Source organism: Ostrea edulis, chromosome 8 (genome assembly GCF_947568905.1).
Source record: "Ostrea edulis chromosome 8, xbOstEdul1.1, whole genome shotgun sequence".
Taxonomy (NCBI): Eukaryota; Metazoa; Mollusca; class Bivalvia; order Ostreida; family Ostreidae; genus Ostrea; species Ostrea edulis.
In genome coordinates this window covers 7196280-7201279 of record NC_079171.1, presented here as the reverse complement: position 1 = coordinate 7201279, position 5000 = coordinate 7196280, and positions in this window count along the sequence as shown.

Genomic DNA, 5000 nt, shown 5'->3' with positions numbered 1-5000 from the left:
CTTTACTCATGACCGATTTCCTGCATGTAAGGCGATCGATACAAACAGCATTTAAATCGGCAGTATACGGAACAGACTTAGAGCTTTTGGAAAATTAGTACTGATTTTAAATAAAAATTAAAATCGGTCTTTACTCGGTATTTCACAACTTTAGACATTTTGGTATTGATAACCTTCATTTACGTTAACAAGGATCCGTGTTTACCCTACTCTCAATTGTGTAATCATTATAAGATTGTTCATTATCTTCACTTTTTCATGAACAATTATGAGACTTCCTAGTTGATATAGTAAAACCCCAGATCTATAGAGAGACCAAGTTCTCCGATAAAGGGAAATTTAAAATGCATCTAATGCAGGATACTCTTTTTTCATTTTCAAGAGTAGGCCAGACATAATCAAATGCGGAAAGGGGGGTTTCTTTATGTGTCAGAAGTGTGTCCTAACTTTTCCTTTGGTAACAGGAATATAAATATATATATACACTTTATACACCACCATACACCGTATATCGTCACTCCTTTAACACTCTGCTCGCAATAATGATGTAAATTAGATTTTCTTACATAACGTAGTGATGATCGGGGTCGGGAGAAAATAGAGGGGCGATTTCAAGGTCACAATGTGAATTATGACCTTCACGCAAATATAAAAATGTTGAGTGATTTTATACGAAATTGAAATAATATATTATTTGACAAGATATTTTTTCACGTATACGGCTTATCACTTGATAACGCCTATCAATATAACGACACCATATAGACATGAATTGTAAGATGTACATCGTGACGTACTTTTTCTTTGTGATCTCATAGGGTGCGAAGTGCACAGATAGTTGTTTTTATATACTATAAAACTGTTCTGCTATATCCATACTAGTACTTTTAGAGTAAAATGAATCATTTTTAAATATATAGCGTGAAACTATATGGGATCCGCGTTAGAATAAGTCCTCACTTCCCCTTGCTTGTCGTCATATGCGATTAAATGGGGCAGTCTTTCGGCTGAGATCGCAAAAACCGAGGTCCCGTGTCACGGCAAGTGTGGCACGATAAAGATCCCTCCCTGCTCAAAGGCCGTAAGCACCGAGCATAGGCCTAAATTTTGCAGTCCTTCACGGGCAGTAATGACCTCTCCTGCAGAAAGATCTGTCTCAAACCACACAATATAGTGAACATATGATGAAACTCTTTGCATGTTAACCGAATTCAGTTTTATAGAACTACCGAATAGCTGACCTCATTGTTTACAAAACAAAGTCATAGCGATTTTCAGAAATAGCCGCGTTTCCGAGCAATGAAAACGAAACCTGACGCCTATCTATTTTCTGTCAGCTGTTAGACGAGGTCAGTAAATTTTGTGCGTGTCAATTTGTTCATTGAATAAATATGTAAACTTTCAACCAGTGTTCATTAATTCTTTTTATTTGAAAATTTAACATAAAGGAATACACCAGGAATACACAAGGGATACAAAACGTTCACACGCTATCGCCCCAGATTTTTCCCCACCTACCCAGCTTGACCGCACCAGGGGGCCTGCTGGCCACTTCCCCACCTTGACCGCACACGGTGGCCTGCTGGCCACCTGCTGACCCCTACACTCAATACCGCTCAAAGCTGCACTCCGCTGAACCACCAATCAGCCCGCACTCAAAACTGCACTCAGTTGAACCACCCATCTAGGGGCGTTATACTACTCGCCACTTCATTTATTTGGCGACCGCCACTTAATTAATTTAAACGATGGTTGACACTCATTAATTGGTTTAACTGGTAGCCGCCATTTGATTTATATGGCGACCACCACTTAATTTTTTATGGCGACCGCCATTTATTCAACTCTTCTCTCTTTCTTTCTCAAAATGAAAGGGATGCTATCCCTGTAATCTCCCTTTTCAATACTTAGTAATGTGTATGTGATATACAATAAAGAGCGTTGTTGTTTTTAATTATGTTGTTAATTTACAAAATGCTCACGATATCAAATTTCGACAGATTCGCACAAGAGCAAACCTTCATATGTACTTAATGTACCCACGTATCAGGCACGTAAAACCAGGGGACTGACCCTCCACATTTTATGACAATCATTTCTGTTATTTTCATATGCCAACTAAGTTTTATTCACATGTGAAATATGATTGAATGGCGAATTGCCCCCCCCCCCCCTCCACCCTTTTAGTGGTAATAATAAATGTTTGAAATGTAATAATGAATGAACTGGTAAATTGAAGGACGAACGGAACCCACTCCAATTTAGGAGTACGAAGTTTGGGAAAAAGATACATTTTAGTTCCTTTTCTGTTTGTAACAGAACAACAATTGTAGAAGACAATTTCTCCCCGGCTGTCCCTACACTTTGTAAAACTATGCTACCTGTTATGTATTTACTGTAGATTACTCACCTGTGTACAGGTAAACAATAGGTAAATTTTCTGTCTCTTTTTCGGAAGTGCAAGTGATGCTTGCGTAATGCGACCTCTGGTGAGGTAATGGCGTGAAATAACGTTACTAATGATTTGTGTATTAATATGATTATTTTTTTTTCTGTTGTAGATTGACTTGAGTGGAATAATGAACCTCCAGATATCTATGTACATTCACACGTGTATGATTAAACTTGTGCTGCACTCACGCATGCGATCTTTTCCTATATTACGTGTTCGAATCTTACTTCCTGAATATTTTCTTGAACTAACGAATTAGAAATTAAATAAATTGACTTTCTTCCAGTGATGTGTTGTTTGTGTTATGGAGGTTTACACACAATCCTCTGATCTAAGACGTACACAATTTGTGTTTGGAGTTGCAAGTGTCCTCAAGGTACCCCGGTTTCCTCCCACCCTAGTCAGTACCCTAGTGTCAACGTTCGTTCAAGATGGCAAATAGCTAGTATGAAATGATAAGACAAAGTTATCAATCTCAGAACACCTAATACAAAAGAGTTTTGCAAACACGGACACCTGGATATACAGTTCATGGCACTAGTGTTATACACCCCACCGTGAAAGGACCGCGGTTGCAAATCCACGGAGATTCACCGCGTCCTCCGTGTTCCACGGTGTGTGTTCTTTGCGAATACACACAACTTCTAGGAGCTTTGTTGTGGCCATAGGCGCCTTGCAGGGGGTGTGAAAACGTGCCACAGGCTAAATAAACATGATACAGATGGGATTTTAAGAAAAGAGTCAATATTTCACGCCCCTTCCTAATATTTGTTTTCGACATTTTGAGACAATTCCAACGATATCTATTTTGTCTTTAAGGAAATCTGGATTTGAAATTTTTGCTTTTAATCTTTTAATTCCTTTCTTCATTAAAATATTGTTATATTCTATGTTCAATATCAATGTGTACTACAGGCAATTCCTGTTTTGAATGAGAAGTAGTATATTCAGTAAATGAAAAACATATATGCAATAAGGATATTCAATAATTCTCTCTCTCTCTCTCTCTCTCTCTCTCTCTCTCTCTCTCTCTCTCTCTCGTTCACTTTTTCTCTCTGTCATAAGTGATGTTTAAGGTATATAATTGCTTCTATCAAATTGTGCGAAGGTGACGGAGCCTGTTCGTCTGCGACGGCCCAAGGCGGACAAACTCAGGTGTCCGATTGATACGCCGACCATCAGACAGACGTGGCCTCGGGAGTTACTCGAGGCCGCCATATGTGCGTTCAAGATGTCGATGTTCAATGTGTCCTGCAATTCACATTAATTCACGCAGTCAGCTAATATGCATCTTGTCAAATACATCTTGATTCAATATTGAAATTAGAACGATAATTAACAAAGTGGAACATTACATAATATTGTTAGAAGCGAAGATACAAACCATTGCATTATTTTTTTTAAATCCAGAGTATGTTCAATGTAACTAGAGATTTTCATTAAAAATGTTCATTGGGAGCGTCTGAATAATGCGATGATTTTTGTATAACAAGTATATTCCATGCGAATTCCTAGGGTCGTTGTCACAATAGAACTAAATTACGGTTAACTACTTTGGGTATTTAAAATTAACAAAAGTTGTTGACTTCTTATGAAAAGTCTCAGATCTAGTCTAAGATAACGTGTTTCTTGCGTCACCCAATATAGTTCACACTTTTTGTAAGAAGCTAAGCACTTCTGTTAATTTCAAATACACGGATTAGCTCATCCCCATTGTTCTATGGAGGCGGAAGATCCTTTGAATTTGCATGGAATATACAAGTTATACACAGGTCATTGTTATAGTCATAGATCATGACAAAAAAAAATAATTCAAACGAAAATTATTAAAGGACGAAATATAACCAAACTGCAGATTGAACTTTATAGAGGCCCGTGCCAACATTTATACATACAAGAATTGAGTGGTCTATAGCTACAGTATTTTCTAAATAAGGTCTCTCACCTCTGTCGGCGCGCAGGTAAGTGAGAAAGTTTCCCAGTTTACTTTCGGAAGATCGGTGGTCTCTTCGCAGGTACATTGTATCTGGGTTCTATCTTCCAACAATAAAATCTGGGCGCCACCAGATAACTGAAAAATTGTTGAATGTGGCGGAAAACATCAATCAATCCAATTCATTCTAAATAAGGAATGTGGGGGGGGGGGGGGGGGGTGTTGGCCAAAAAAAAAGCTTCTTTGGGTGGATCATTTGATATTATTATTTCTTTTAGTTCTTTATGTTATCACACAGGGACGTTTAAGGTGACATCCAAGGAGATGCACATTGGTATCCACGGTGATCGTCCGTGGACTTAAAAGTCTAACCAATAATTTTAAAATTCAACCGTGTCTTGGACAATTTTTTCCACCACGTTGCGCGGAACAGGGTTAAAACTCGTGTTGTGTGCTGTACAAAAGGTGATATCAGGTGCCCAGGAGTAGTAGGCATCCCTTGTCGACCGGCCACACCCACCTTGCGTCTTATTTCTTGATCAGCTAAACGGAGTAATCCGTAGTCATAGTCAGTGTATATAGAAGGACCTAACCTATATACCTTAATGTACCTTG